General features: G+C 47.4%; 1 protein-coding gene across 1 annotated transcript in view; it reads right to left on the bottom strand.

Annotated features, from left to right (window-relative positions):
- Positions 1–1170, bottom strand: part of GNG12 (G protein subunit gamma 12) — a 115824-nt gene extending 114654 nt beyond the window's left edge. The window contains exon 1 of the mRNA XM_058538268.1: positions 1132–1170. The gene's annotated coding sequence lies outside the window, so the exon portion shown is untranslated. The remainder of the gene's footprint in view (positions 1–1131) is intronic.
- Positions 1171–14437: the final 13267 nt, after the last annotated feature.

Genomic DNA, 14437 nt, shown 5'->3' on the forward strand with positions numbered 1-14437 from the left:
CCGCTTCCCCTCGCAGCAGCCATGCAACTGCCCTGACACGTGGGCGCAGGGGACCTCCCTTCTCCCCGGTTTTTGGCCATTTCCTTCTCCAGGCTCCTGTTTGTATACAACCACGCCCGGACACGGGTGACCCCAAGATGACAGGCCTCCACAGTTCCTCCACTCCGATTTCAGCTGTCCCAAGTTTCGCTCCACGGCGGAGATTTAACGAGAAGCCCGAGTTCCTTGTCGAAAGTTATGAATGGTGTAAGTCAAGTTTACAAGATACAGACACCAGGCGAGGGGTAAGTGAGTGTCGGGAGACATCAGTCAGAGCGTTTTAAAATTAGCTTTAACTGATATGCCCTAGTTAAACTTTAAAAAAATAATAATAAAAAGGAAGTCACCCCCATCCACGCAGCAAGTGTCTAGCAATCCTTTACAAAAATTCAGGCAAGACTCACGTCTGAGTCCTGACCTCCCCACGCCACCTGCAATACCGCCTCGGGATCACTCGCTGCCGGGGTCCCCAGGAGGAGCGGTCCGGGGTCCCCTCTCCGTGCCCGCTATGTCCCCGCTAGACCCCAGCGCCGCGCCCTCCAGGGCTGCGCACCGCCGGCTGGTCCCGAGGAAGGGCGGCAGAAAGCAGGGGAGAGGGGCGTGGCGCCCGGTCGCCCCCAGATGCCCGCCCTCTCCCAAAAGTTGGCACCGCCGCGAGCAAGGGCTGGGCGCACCGGAGCCTCCCCACCCAGCCGGGCGCACGGCCGCGGGCCGACGGGGAGGCATCGGGGCGGAGACCGTCCTCCGGCTGCCGCCTCCGCCCCAGCCCGGGCCCGCGGCCCCAGCCCGGCCCCGAAGGGCCCCGCTTCCCGCGCCCCCGGCCGGCCGCCCGCCCGGCCGTCGAGGCCAGCGCGCCGTCCGTGCCCGGGCTCGGCGTCCCAGGCACTCCCTCCCCCACCCCTCCTCCGGCGCCCAGGGCTCCGAGCAGTCCCCGCCCTCCGGGACGCTTCCCTCCTTCCTTCCTTCCTCCGCTCCCTTCCTCCATCGCGCTTCCCAGCCCGGGAACTCGGAGGCGGCACCCAGCTGGCCGCCGCCGCCCGCGCTGCGCCCGTCCCCGCGGGGCCCGTCCCCGCCGCCGCGCCCGCCGCTCACCCGCCTGCGCTGCGCTGCCCCCGCCGCCGCCGGGACTCGGTCTCTAAGGGCTCCTGGAGACGGCTCCCGCTGCCCTCCGCCTCCTCTCCTCCGGGCGCCGGCTCCGCCTCGCTCGGGGTGGGCGGGGCGCAAGCCCGACGGGCGGGGCGGCCCCCGCCTCCTTCCTCGGCCCCGGCCCTCCCTCCCGCCCGGGCGCGCTGGCCTGCCCGGTTCGGCCGCCGAGCCCGTGTCGTGTCCGGGCCGGCGGAGGGGAGAGGTCGGGGGCTGTGCAGCTCCTCAAACGTCTGGCCGCCTTAGCCGTCCCCATCTTCCCTCCCCGGAATTCACGGAGGCCGGGGGGTTCAGGGACTCGCGGGCCCCCCACTTCACGCCCCTCCACGGGCCGCTCTGACTCCTCGGAAGTTTCCTTCGCGTGCGAACCCCTCGCCAACCCTTATGCCAAGCGTCCTCTGGGCCGCGAAAATGCTGGCTGCCAACCCCCTACACAAAAGTTAGGCTCTGCTCCAGGAATTTCTTAAGAAAACAGTCACAGTAAGATTTAAAGGGCCCTGGGGCCACGAAGAGATTCTGTTTCCCAGAAAGTGGAGCTGTAACTGCGGATTGTTGAATCTGAAGTCCGTCCGCCCATCCTGAGCTCCCCTGCCCTCTCTCCCCCGTGAAAGTTGTGTTTCCGAATGCCCAGTACCTGGCAGAGTTCTGCGCAATGAATTAATTGGATTTGGTTGGTCTTTTCTGGATGGATTCAGGGTCGGTAGTTTGAAGAGCCGCTTGTTTCTTCAGACTTCAAACGGTTCATACGTATAGCCATTCAACGAACATTCATTAACACCCGCTGTGTGCCAAGCATGGTGCTAAAGGTGATGAGGGAGTTACAAAGATGCATCAGACAGCCCCCCCGCCCCCCCAAAGAGTCCAGAAAGAGTCCAGAAAATGGATGTGCAGAATCTTACCGTTCAGCAAACTGCCCGCATATTCCTAGGCATCTGCTTTCTTGTTTGACAGGGTGGAGATAAAAGAGAAGATGAGGCCAAAGTAGGTCACTTAGAACCTGTGTGGGCAGAGTCCATGTTTGAAATGGAGTCTAAACGTATTGGTGAGGGATGTCTGTGTGTTGGGTTTCACCAACTGAGGAGAAGTGAAGCCCAGGGAAGCTTGGAGCCAAGGACTGCAGTGAGGACATTGTCTTCACTCTTACTTTCCTCCTGACCCGTACTCGAGGGTCATCCTCAGTGAAATCATTTGACCAGGCTGCAGAAGGGATGCTGCGGGTAGAGGACCTTTGGGGTTGAATGGCTTGCCACAGGTGGTCTTAGCAACCTGTGGTTGGTGGTGGTTGTTGGGTGCAAGCCACAGCCTGCCAGGGGCGCACTTTATTTCCTGCTCTGTCCAGCCGTAAGAAATGCTTAACTGATTCACAGATGCTGACAGTCCGAAGGCTACACCCTAAACAGAAAAGCTGATGCCAATAGTACTGAGATGGTCCTATGCTGACGTTTGTGTATCTTTTGGCCGAAGACTCTAGAATCGACTTCTACACCCTTACCACTAACTCCCGTTTCTGGGGCACTGTCTAGTTTAGTAAATGCTTTCATATACATAATCTCATTTGTCTCTTGCAAAAACCTGGAAACAAAGGCACTAAGAACTTAAGTGGCTTATTGAAGTTCTTCTAAATCACTACTGTTCAAAGTGTGGGCCATAAAACAGTGACTGTCTGGGAACTGTTACCCATCTGTGATGGGATAAGCATAGGAATTGAAGATGAGGATGTAGAAACTTTTTTTTTTTTTTTGGTGAGGAAGATCAGCCCTGAGCTAACATCTGTGCCCATCGTCCTCCATTTTGCATATGGGAGGCTGCCACAGCATGGCTTGATGAGTAGGTCCACATCCGGGATCCGAACCTGCGAACCCTGGGCCACCTAAGCTGAGCGCGCAAACTTAACCACTACACCACGGGGCTGGCCCCGAGCATGCAGAAAATTTTATAGCAATTTGCCCGAGTAATTTTCTGCCTATTGAATCTGATAGCTAAAAATATGGCTTTGTATTTTATATGTTTCTTTTATTTCATTTTTCTCATTATCCCTTTTGTATTTATCATATTGGATAAAAGCATCAGCCTGCGACAGATCGAAAATAAAATAGCACAGCTAGTTTGAGAAGCACTGGTCTGGTTAGTGGCAGGGCAGGAATAATAAGAGCTGACACCCAAACAGCACGTCCTTCATGGCAGGGGTTGCTTTGAGTGCGTTACACACAGTAACTTTCAGTCTTCCTAACAACACTGGGCGGTAGGGCCGGGGGAGGGGGGGGTTAAGCCATGTAGTCCAAAAGTGGCAGAGCCAGAATTTAAACCCGAGGTGCCTGGCCCCAGACTTGGTGTTTGTACCCCCGGCCCTGGATCCAGTGCTTTCTACTCTGCTGATCTATCCATACTTCTGTCATTCACATTCCGTCTTTATAACACTGTACCTCCTATATGATATTTTAATTTATATTTTTGATTGGCTCACGTTTGTTATATCTTACATATATTTATTATATATTTATTGTGTTATTTCTAACATATATAATAACATTTGTTCTTAGATATATTACCCTTGCTGTTAGTAATTCCACCCATGAAATCATAGGTTTGATAAGCAAGCATCAGTCTCTTATTTAAAAAGAAGATAGATGTGCAGAAATCTTACCATTCAGCAGTCTTCCTGCATCTCCCAGGGCACCTGCTTTCTTGTTTGTCAGGGTGGAGATAAAGCTTCAAGTACACGCCCCCGACTCCAGCAGCTGCTGTCACCGCTCCCCCAGAGCCTCGCCCCTCCTCTGCCAGCTTCGTGCTCGCTGGGTTCAGGTGTGCTTTCATTCCCACCGCCAGCACCTGCCTCTCCGTGTCAGAGCACCATCCTCAGCTGCGGGATTCGCTTTGCCTGCACACAGGACAGCTGGAAGTGCCTGGGAATTAGTGTTCCTCAGCCCCTGCCCCAGCCTTTAACCAATGACTGAGGAGTGCGGAGGTATAAATGCTCCAGTTCCTTTGCCCCCAGTTGGGACAACTCTGGGGTGGATCTTCACTGTCTATAGAACTTCCTACCAGTTTGGGCCAAATTCTCTCCTCTCCCCATGGGACTTTGCTTGATATCACGTTCTTGCTTGCCCTTCTTACCCTTCTGGGTCCTGCTTCCCAATCCCCGCCAGTGTTTCCTGGGAACACATCCTAATCAGGACCAGCTATGTGATTTGCAGGGCCTGATACAAAATGAAAAAATGTTCACAAGTTATTAAGAATTTCAAGATGGCAACAGCAGAGTATCAAGCCAAGCATGGGGCCCTGTGAGGCACAGGTGTGTGACTCTACAGGTTGCACATCAGTGAAGTTGGCCTGGATGCTAATAATAAATCGTCTTCCCTTGAGTCCTCATCTCAGGGTCCACTTCTGGGGAATCTCAAGCTAAGATAACAACTCTTAAAGTAAAAACCAGCCCATCCAAGTACATCTTGTTAACACAGCGGTCGTCAGCAGCCCGCACGTTGGGAGGCCCCTCTTGGAGGGGAGGGTTTATGTCAAGTTGTATGTGAAGAGCTTCAGCCACAGAAAGAGGTTTAGCAGTTGAGAATGGTTTAGGTTAATAAGATGACAGGGCAGGAAACCTTGGTTCTAGTCCCAGTTCTGACGCTGAGTGTGAATTTGGGCAGTATCTTAGATTGAGTTACCTGGAAACATACCTTGTATGAGGAAGGTTTATTGGCGAGTTGTTAAAAAGATCCACCTGTAAGGGGATGAGGCTGGCAGGATTGGGCAGAGGAGAAGCTGCCTCTCCACATGGTCACAGCTGAGCCACAGCCTAGGGGGGACTGCAGGTGGGTGGCTCTTCAGAGTTGGACCAAATTGAGTGCAGGAGACTGGGCCTTTGCATCTCCACATCCTGCATTCCTGGGCAGAGGTGAGCCTTGGACACCTGGGAAGAGGTGAGCAGTTCTCTGAGGTCAGTGCCCACTGATGGACACGGCTGGGAGTGGTCAGGACCCAATACTCCCAGCAGCCCGGAATAGATGTGTCAGCCCTGAACAGGGGATCTGGGAGAAGCTACACAGTACACATTCTGGGCAGGTTGTCTCTGAGATCTCACGAGGGCTTACAGTCAGACATAAGAGGAATACTCAGCCCAGCCAGGAGGGCCTGCCCCAGGGTCCTCCAGGTAGCCCTTGGGCCACTCTTGGTTGCACTTTCCCTTCCTCACACTATGAGCCCATTCAATTTCCTCTTTTTTTTTCTCCAGACTACTTTTAAACTCTTTTTCCTTCGCTTTTTATGTTCTGGCTCAACTATTTTCCACCCCTCCAATGGCACTCAAGACAGATCAATCAATCAATAAATGAATCAATAAAAATAAAGCAGTTGCCTATGAAAGAGTGGCAGGGCAGTGAAGTAAAATATTAGGCATAATGAGACAAGGCCTTTGAGACTAAGTCCTGGCTTTGCCACTAACAAGCTGTGTGAATTTGAGGCAATTACTTAACCTTACTGGACCTTTGTTTGTGTTTAAAATAAGGGGATTATAAGAGAATGGTCTCTAAAGTCTCAATTCTATGGAAATTACATTTTTAAAAAGAGATGGCTTTCTCTGCTCTGTAATTCCTCATGAAGCAAGCAAGAGAAATGGTTTTAAACTCAGGACAGCTGATTTTTAAAATTAATTGCAATTCATATGTGAGGCTCTACTTCTGTGAATTTCTATCGAATATTCAATAACAACACCCTAACTAGAGCGTTAGTCAGAAAGAGATGGGTGAAGAAAGATGAAAAAAGGAGGCGAATCAGTCAGCCTGTGGTGATCAGGTCTCCGCAGACTTCAGAACAATTGTTCTGGGATGTCAGCTTTGCTCCCTACAGATTTTACTTGTCCTGTTGTGCACGGCCACACTGCCTGAACCTGCCCTGGAAGTCCTGGAGAGCTACCTCCTTTTGAATAGGTTACCTGGGTAAGTGTTTCACAAACTGGTTTTTCTGCTCAGTCAGAGGCTGCCATCTTCCCATGCAGAAGGTAGGCCAGGGAGAAGCACCCACAGTCGTGGAAATCCCCAAGTAACTTGTTGAAGCGTGTTTTGCCACAGGCAGGAGCTCTGGCCAGAACTGTGGCTACAGATCAGTAGGCAATTCGACAACAGTTCCGTCTTCAAATGGGTGGAAGCCTTCAGAGGCTGGGTGGGGGTGACCCCGAATTGAGGCACTAACTCAAGTTAGTTGATTAATAACTCAAAATGAGCTTTCTGGCTTATTACAGAGGTTGGCCCTCTAGCTCTAGAGTGCAGAAGTCCCCAGACACTGTTGTCTAGAGGTCAAATACATGGGCTCACAAGTTAGCAAATTTCCCGTCATTGGAGAGGTTCAACCAGTGGTCAACTAGGAGGTGGAGATGTGGACGCTGTCAGTGGGGAAATCAACCCAAGCTGGCCAAGCGGCCACCAGAGGAGATACGGTACCTCCATCTACAGCACCCTGGGAAAAGACGGAGATCTAAATATATTCACATGAAAAGACGCCTGAATATATTTTTGGATATAGAAAGCAGGTTAGAGAAGAGCGTGCATAGAATTTCCCACTCATGTATAAAAAAGCATGCGCGCGAGCGCACACGCACGTGTCTGTATGAATATACCTGCAATGGTGTTTGTAAAGTGGTAACAGTGATTTTCTCAGGGTGGTAGGATTTCAGGTAGCCAACGCTTTTTTATACTGCATGAATTTTTTTATAGTGAACATATAGCTTTTCTATGAATAATGTGTTTTTTTATATTATAAATATATCTTTTTTAAAATTATAAAAAGAAGAAAAAAGGTGTTACATAGACCAAAAGTTGGCAAAGTACGGCCAGAGGGCCAGACCACTGGCCCTCTGTTTTGTACATAAAGTTTTATTGGAACACAACCACACCCATCCATTTATCTATTGTCTTTGGCTGCTTTTGCTTTACAATGGTAGAGCTGAATAGTGTGACGGAGATCTTCTGGCCCACAAGGCCTAAAATACTTATCTGCCTCTTTAGAGAAAAAGTGTGGCAACCCTTAGTGTAGACAATAGAGTAGAAAACATTTTCAGCGTGGCAAATTGCAGCCTAGAGTTTACTAATTCTTCAGATTTCAATGTATCTAAGTTTTCTATTAAAAAAAATGTCGTCTGTATATTTTAAAGTACCTCCCAGTTCTGAGCAGTGATTGTAATAACACAGCAAAGTGACAATGCCAGTACTGGGTAGCCAATGCCCAGTGTTCTCCTTCCTTCTCTCCCTCCTCCCATCCTTGGTCTTTTCCCTCCTCCCCTTTTCTCTGCCTGCTCCTCCTGCTCTTTTCATTCTTCCCAAGAGATAAGGTCACCATCATGTTCTCCATTTTGTCCTGTGATGCTGTTCCACTTGAGAGAGGGCTAGGTAGAGGACTGAGGTTCCTCTCTCTTTCTGGTTTGGGTCTCTCCAAGATAGAATTATTGAGAAAGTCCTGGACAAAATAAATTATCCTAGGGGAGGAAGGGTGAGGTCCCAAAGAATCGACCCAGACCTGGAGGAAAAAAAGCCAGGGCCTCTGTGGAGGACAGGAGGGTGTCAGTCTCCAGAGGAGAGGCTGGGAACTGGACAGGGCAAGTCCCCTCTCTCTTCCCTCATTCCTCCATCACATTCTCCTCCAGTTTTCCTTAGAGCCTCCCCTCCTGAGCAATCCATCCAGCCTCCAGGTTCACAGAAGAGGTTTGGGATTTTTCTCCTTCACTATCAGTGGTGCCCAGCATCAATGCTCTCACTTACAGAGACCACATGAGCCAGGGTAACTGATGCCAGTCTGAGCAATGCCAGGCCATTGCTCATTTCCAGAACTCGGCCAGAATGTTGGCCCTGATGTGGAATGTACTCAGATGCTAAGTAATTAAATGGTTCAACAGAAACATTCTTTGTCAACCACTCACTCCAGACCTTCCCTGAAGAAAGTGTAAGGCCCCTACAGTGTCAGAAAGGGAAGCAGCCTGGTAGACGATGATTAGATTATTGGTCCATCTATAGCCTGTGTTACTGGGTTTTGACTCAGACACAGTCAACTCTGTGGATCTGTGAGCTAAGCTGTGATGAGAATGGAAAGTATTTTCTCTGGCACTCTGATAACGGACCTGCTAATTTCATTTAGCTTTATATTCTGGTGAGAATGGAAAATACCAAGCCTGCAACCTCTGTGACTCCAATTTACACTGCTTGGTTCTCAAAATATCTAAAATGTTTTTTCAGAGTTTGGGGGAATCTCAGAAAATGTGATTAAAATGCTATTTTTTTAGAAGTCCAGTATTCCTCTAGAAATACTGAGATATTACTTAGATCTTTGTACTTCGTACTTGAGATTTTGTTCTTAAATCCCAGCATTGTTGTTGGTATTACTCTGTTATCTCAGTATTTTTAAAAATAAAAATACAAACTACTTCTGTATTGAGCCTACCCTGAGAATCACACACTACATTAGAATTTTGAATGTAATAAATGTACATTTTTTTAAAGATGTTCTGACCACATTCCTCTCCTGTTCAAACCCTTCTCTGGTGACTTGTTTTCCTTCCTATTTCCTGGGTTCCTAGGAAGGTTGGACATCTTTTCTCGTATTTGTTAGTCATGTATGGTCCCAGTACCAATTTGGGCATAGATCTACTTCCAGAGGTCTCTAATGGATTGTGCTGGATATTTTTGTATTCCTATAAATAGCCTTGAGCTTTGTTCTGGAATATAGTTAAGTTCCTCGGAAACAGATTTATCCTTTTAGGTCTTGCTTTTAAGGTCTATGCAGCAGGATGGAACAGGATCACTCTTGTGCTGTTTTTCCCCCTATTGAAGCAAGACTTGTATGTCTACCTGAGGCTCCACAAATCTTGAGGTTTTCCAGCCTGGCTGTGTGAGCATCAGGCACTGTTAGCTCCAGTCCTTACAGATGGGTCTTTCTCCGGCCTCGGGTAGTTGCTTCCCCTGCACGAGTTCATCACCCCTCATCATATTCATCAGACACATCATCACATTCAAGGGGGGCCTTCTGCTAGTTCCTGGGTGCTCGTCTGTTCAGCTGTCTTCTCTCTGGTGCTCTGTCCTGTGAATCCTAGGTGCCTTGATCTCCCTGAGCTCTCACCCCCAGCTCCTCAACTCAGGGAGCCACCAGGCTCTTCCTGAACGCCCCTGCCCTCCTGCTGTGCCTGGAAACTCCCTCAAGGCAGTAAGGGGAGGACTTGTGGAACTCCCCTCATTCGCTTCCCATCTCTCAGGGATCACTGACCTCTTGTCACCTGATGTACAGTGTTTTGCAAACTGTTGTTTCATATATTTTGTCTGTTTTTAGGTTGTTTCAGGTGGGAGGATAAAACCAGGTCCTTGACTCCATCTTGACTGTGAGCGGCGGTCTCCCCATCACTCTAAACTAGGCATTATTCTTCTTTTCCACTCATCCTTGTCTAATATTATTTTGTACATTTATTTTTTTACTGTCTGTTTCCCTAATCAGGCTGCAAGCCCCATGAAGGCGCTTCCTGTGTCTGCTTGGTTCCCTGTTGTGTCCTCAGCTCTTGTAACACTGCCCGATTCAGTGTTGTGCTCATTGAATATGGGATAAGTGAATGAAAGCTAGACTGGGCCAGATCCTGGGAGGCTTTGAATGCCAAGCAAAGAAAGTAAACAAGTTGCTGAGAGCAGAGGCTCTTATTCTGAGACTAGAAGGACATATGTCAAATTCCACTTGTTTGCAATTTGGGGACATTGTGGGGTGCAGTGCTGGCGACTTCACTCAAGCTACTCTGTCTGTAAATCTCCAAAGCTATTGGTAGATTAGGTCACATTTTTGGAATCTGCTTGGAATTCAGGAACCTGGCAAGAAAAATGAATCTTGCCTTTGACCCTGCCTCTTAATCTGATTGGCTCTAATCCCTTTACAAATATTAATTATGTCTCACAATGGAGTTGCCACCTTGACCTCTTTTTTAGGCTGGTAACACTGGGACCAGTGTTCAGCATTCCTGTCCCATAATGGCAGGCTCCCCTCCTTTGTGAAAGAGAAAGGTTAGGGAACTATCTTTCCTAACATCCTTCAATTAATTAGTTAGTGTCCTAATGATGAACTTGACAAGTGAGTAATTTTCTTAAAAGCTTCACTTGATCATTGCAAAAGCCTCTCCACTGGTCTTTCTGACTCTAGTCTCCAAGACAGTCCACTGGGGGCAGGGTCAAAATATTAGAAATTATAGCTACATTTATTTTGTGTGTTTTCATTTTGTTAGTACAGTCGTTCAGGTATATAAAATATAAATAAAAACACATATATTGGGCTGCATACTCAAAGTCTTTACTGAGGAAGCGCACAATCAAAAATGTTTGGAGATCTCAGATCTAATCTTTCTCAGTTGACCCTAAGTGAGGTCAGATTACTCTTCCTAGAAGGTGCGTCTATTTGTGCTCCTTTCCTCTGTCAAAACAAACAGAAGAACAAAACCCCTACACCTTCTATGGCTTCAATACGTGAAAACAACTTGAACAGTAAGCTGAAGTTGAAAAGAAGGGAGTTTTTCTGCACAGACACAGTGTTCTGTCCACAACTGTTAATAAGCCCCCACGTTTGTCTAACATGTTATAATTTTATAATGCACTGCACTTCGCTACGGGCCGTCTGATTGCAGAAGAACATGGGCCTGCTCTCGGCCAAGATTCATATACAGCCCCATTTAGAGACTAACCTCTGGACCCAGAGCAATAACTGCAAGCCCGTGAGTATTTCCCTCAGCTCCATCAGCACGTGTCAACAGACTGAATTACTGAAGCGATGATGGAAAAAGGAAATAATGGAAATAAGGAACTTGAGCTGTGCTGAGTTATTCACTATAAGAGTAGTTTATAGAAATGGCAGTTGAGTAAAATCTAAGCTACAACATACCGTGTGTGTGTGAGTGTGTGTGTGTGTGAGTGTGTGTAGGAGTGGGGACAAGGAGCACCAAGGCACCAGACCTGTGAATGAAGAAGCTGATGTGGAAGAGGAACTTCTGGCCTGGCCAGACACCACCCGACACCAAGAGGATTAGAAATGAACTGGCCCGCTGAGCGTTTCCTGAATTCCTGACACTCCAGCTCAGGAACAGAGTAAATGGTTATTTTAAGTTGCTGAGTTTGGGACGGGGGAGTTGCAGACGTCATTTGAGCACCTGGATCCAACTCCGTCTGAAGTGGAGCTGCCCCTGGAGTGTTCAGTGAGCCAGCACATCCTTTTTAGTTCGTTTGTTTACGCTAGTACAAGTTGTGTGTCTCTGATTCCAACCAGAAGAATTAACTGGGGGGCAGAAGCTCCAGCAAACCGTACTGCTCAGCTCTTGACTCACCCTCCTTCTGAATTTGTGTAGGTCTGCTGTTATTTGATTGACTAAATTTTTATTCATACCCTTTTCTCCTATTCTTGTTCTCATTCCCTTCCTTTTCGTGGACAAACGTTCTAATTCTGATGTGTATCTTTTTGTTTGTATCTACCCTTATAAAATATATATTGTCTTTTTGTACGTGTTTTTTTATTGTTATATTAATGGTATTGTATACTCTTTTATATATGAATAACACTTATGAATTCTTCAAAGTAGATGTTATGGCGGGTCATACTTTTCTCCAAAATTGCATCACCTGTTGTAAATTTCCCCCTAAGAGACGTACATTCTGATGATATCTATTGTTACTGATGGTTTTTGTCTTCTCGGCGTTTAAAAAGAACCTCTTTTATTCTATGAATTCCTCCTTTCTCACCCCTGTCCCTTTCATACACACTTTATTTTTTAATAATAAATGTTCTGGTTATATGGATGCAATATCTTCTCATCTCTTTGAGAGTATTAACTATATTTTTTTGAGTTTTTTTTCTGTTATTGTCATTGTCTCTCTTGTTTCTTTTGAGTTTCTTTTCTCTTTTTAAAAAAAATTTCTATTTCCTTGTTTTTAATCTGTGTCTTTCGTGTTAGCAGCCTGCCTCAAGGGTCTACCGATCCTTGGCTGATTCTGATTGGAACCTCTGTGTGTGCACAGGGCTTATTGAGTGGGGGAGCAGGAGGTATGGCAGAGTTCTATGGGTTTCTCTAGGTCTCTTCTCTTGTGTTAGTCAGATACACCAAGAAAGGGGTCAGATACTCCACTTAGGGGTGGGGAAGGTTTAAGCCTGGCCGCCAGCATTCTAGGAGCCTGCAAGTCTCTTTATAGTTTTTTGTTTTGTTTTTTTTAATCTAGATTTTCACTTAATCTTGTTTTTTGAGTACGCTGTACTCAACTGTGGCTCGTGTCCATATTCTCTGGATGCCTGATCATTTATTCATTCAACAAACATTCCTCCAGTATCCCCTTAACACTGTGTGACAGGCCTTCTAGGTGCTTTGGGGATCCACCAGCAATCAAAACAGATGGGAAACCCTGCCCTCCTGGAGCTTCCATTCCAATAGGAACACATCTCCAGTCTTCTCCCAGAGCGGGGGGAGGGGGCTGCAAAAGGAAGTGGCAGGGACTCGGAGGGCTAAGTGCTCCTTATAAAGACTGTCAACCAGTCCTCCTATTTGCAGCTCCGCTCCACATCCCCGTCTTCAGAAGTGCTCAGTGGCGCCAATCCATAAGACTTCCTGGGATTTAGGGGAGTGAACCAGTTTGCTTTACATTCACCAGCCCTGCCCTTCGCAGACATTTGCATTTCTGCTTTCTCTGTCCCGCTGGGTCAGCTGGGTCAGCTGGGTCAGCTGCCTGACCACTTGCTCGTCTTCTCTTTCTTGTCTGCTTTAGTCTTCACTCCTGTCTTCCCTGTTCTTGTGACTTATACCTTTTTGTTTCTCATTTAATATTATTTTAGTGGGATTTTGGGAAGGCGTAGAGATAATTTTCTGTCCATCAACCATGTTTAATCATGTACCAGTAACTCTATACAGGCACAAAGTTGCTTGCTTGCCAGGTAGAGATGGTGCCAGCCAGGGTGGTGGTGTCAGGTTCTGATTTTCTCACAGTCACATCTCTGTGAAGCTGCATTGCATGAATTTCAAATGAGATCACAGAAAAGGTACATAAGCTTCAATGTTTTCAGGTCTCTATTATCATGGCTCATTTTCTTTCTCTCTCTCTCGGCCCTTAGAACGTGCCTTATTTAACTTTCTTCCCCCTTGAATCATATTTTTCTTTTATTTCTATTACCGACCTTCACCTTTTCCTTGCTTTGATGTCCATGATGAGAGAGTATTTTGGACTAAATTCCTAGTCATTGCATACGTGTACTGTGATACAGTAAAATAATGTTGTTTTTTTTTTTTAAGTTGGAAGGAAATAATGGGAAGACTAGTAGCTAACATTTGTTAAGTGCTTACTGTGTGCAATACACCGTCCTAAGAGCTTTACACACATTACCTTATGAATTCTACTATCCCCCTCTGAGGTAGGTGTTATTATCATCTCCACTTTATGGGTGAGATATCAGGTCCTATCATCTTATTTTATAAATGCAAGACTAAGGTTAAAAACTTGCCTAAAGTTTTAGCAAAGAAGTGAAGTTTTTAAATATTCATGAAATGAATCTAGTTTATATATTATCAAAGTCCCAGGTATTCCTTGTTAGGAGTTTGGAGCGAGATTTTGGTGGCCCAAACCTCCAAGGCTCCCTGCTGAGAGAGCTCCATATCTAGGGATCAATATCTGATAGACCAGCAGGGATGTCTGGTTAGCTGTGCTGGAGGCTGGGTCTGGAAGCCAGCATGGGGTTTCCTGCTCCCTCAAGTGGAGACTGGCTGAGTCCAGAAGGGCGAGGCCTGTGCTGCAGGCTCTGATGCACTCACCTAACCCGCTGTGCAGGAGAGAAAGGCTGGCTGCCTCACCCTCACGTGGCAGACCAGGAAGCTGAACAGAGAGCACAAGTATTGTGAGGCCCACCTCTAGGAGATAGCCGTGCCCTGGGTGTGACTTCCATAAAGGGACAGGAGGGGAGATGGGCCCACTGTGCGTGGGCACGTGAAGTAGAGGAGGATGCAGGTAACAGACCAGGCAGCCATTAGGAAGAGGCCCAATGTGAATTAGGCTCCAACCTCTCGGATTAGCACCTGCTGGCTCCCTCCTTAGGGCAACGTTAAGGGGCCCAGAGAAGGGCTGGAAGTGTGAGTGGGAACTTGCACTGTCATGGAAGCTGGGAGGAGGTATTCTCTCTCCTGTGCGTTGAGATAGAAACGTGAGGAAAAGAGAAAATAGATTCCCTTCTTAATGTTTCTGTTTAGTGGATACAAAAATGCCAATATTTTAAACATAGCTTG

Source organism: Diceros bicornis, chromosome 4, assembly GCF_020826845.1.
Source record: "Diceros bicornis minor isolate mBicDic1 chromosome 4, mDicBic1.mat.cur, whole genome shotgun sequence".
NCBI classification, from domain to species: Eukaryota; Metazoa; Chordata; class Mammalia; order Perissodactyla; family Rhinocerotidae; genus Diceros; species Diceros bicornis.